The sequence below is a fragment of the Pundamilia nyererei genome, unplaced genomic scaffold, assembly GCF_000239375.1.
Source record: "Pundamilia nyererei isolate P.nyererei 1_Seehausen unplaced genomic scaffold, PunNye1.0 scaffold00186, whole genome shotgun sequence".
Classification (NCBI taxonomy): Eukaryota; Metazoa; Chordata; class Actinopteri; order Cichliformes; family Cichlidae; genus Pundamilia; species Pundamilia nyererei.
In genome coordinates, this window is record NW_005187587.1 from 645,635 (window position 1) to 647,035 (window position 1,401).

The 1,401-nt window shown below is 41.0% G+C and overlaps 1 long non-coding RNA gene across 1 annotated transcript; it reads right to left on the reverse strand.

The window, feature by feature from the left end:
• Positions 1 to 707: 707 nt before the first annotated feature.
• Positions 708 to 1,330, reverse strand: LOC102215689 (uncharacterized). Its single transcript, XR_312080.1, has 3 exons — positions 1,267 to 1,330; positions 1,009 to 1,175; positions 708 to 787 (listed from the first exon to the last, which is right to left on the reverse strand). It is a non-coding gene; the product is annotated as an uncharacterized LOC102215689 (long non-coding RNA).
• Positions 1,331 to 1,401: the final 71 nt, after the last annotated feature.

Below are 1,401 nucleotides of genomic sequence, written 5' to 3' on the forward strand. Positions count from 1 at the left end.
GGACCATCGGGATAAAATGTGAATTGGAAACTTAACAAGCATTGATAAAGCTTCATCAGTAGCTCGAGCAAGACCTCATTGTTGCAGTGCTAACAGAATCATGCAGGTTTTTGACAGGGAGGTGAAACTCGTGCAGATTACCTTCACCCAGGTTCATGAAAACACTGATAGCAGATCATTTGTGTCAGTGTGTCAGGATGGTTTATATTTGAGCTTCTTGTTCACACAGAACTATTTTTCTTCATTTTTTAACGATTACCAAAGTCTGTGAATCCCCAAATTGTTCAGCTGTTCTTTTTGCTCCCCCTGAGGTCACTTTCACCATGTGACAAAAACAACACCCCACTGTACACACTCGGGCCACCAGTAACTTTCTAAATCCTCAATAAAAAGCTGACAGGTTGCAATGATGTTCCAAATAACTTATTAACAAAAAACAACTAAATACACAGAAAATATTATGAAAACTGGTTTATTTTATATCTCCTAGTTTGAAATGAAGCAATAAAAACATGTATAAAAGATCACAAACTGTAATATTTTACAAATGCTTACGTCCTGCTGATGCAATGGAGACATTTTCCAGTGACAGTCTTCATCAGTGTGTGTGTGAGGAGGCTCCTAAACCCACCGACACAGAAGTGCATGTTCACAACTCCCTCTGTGCAGGTGGGGTCAGGACCCTCCTCACCCTGGGTGAAGAGGGGTGGTGCTGTGGCCAGTCAGGTATGAAGTGCTGAGAGTGGATCTTTGGTCCTCTGTGCAGCTCTGTCCACTCTCAGCTGCCCTGCAAAGCAATAACACAAGAAAGACGTCATTTTAACACAAAACAGGATTTCCATTGTAGGCAGCTGCAGCATGTTGTTAAAATGCAATTTTAAACTCAACATATACACATAAACATAAATAAATTTAGACCTACAGTACTGTAGGACGATGATTTATACCAGCTTTTGGAAGGATTTAGTCTTCAAAACAGTTTGTAGCCAATGTGAGGTGATAACTTACATAGCTGGAACACAGCACCACTCTCCAGTTTGTCATTTGGTCATCCATCCTTCTCATCGGGTTGGGGTAAGGCTGTCTTCTGGGTGGGGCATCTCTCTGTGTTAGCTCCGTCCTGGACGTTGAGTGTCTGAAGTGCTGAATGCTGGGAGAGGACAAGTGTAAAGCACCTGAAGACAAAAAGACAAAGAGAAAAGCATGAATTCACAGATCACCGAGTTGTTCAATTTACTTTTCTTCTGTTATGTGTTTTTACTTCACCTCTGATCCCTGAGCCACAGGCTATACCTTATGTAAAAACAAGAGACTACAGTCAGTTCACGACATCATTTTTAAACCTTTTCTAATTATTCGTGTTGACATTAAGTACAGACTTACCTTTGTCCTGCATGGTGA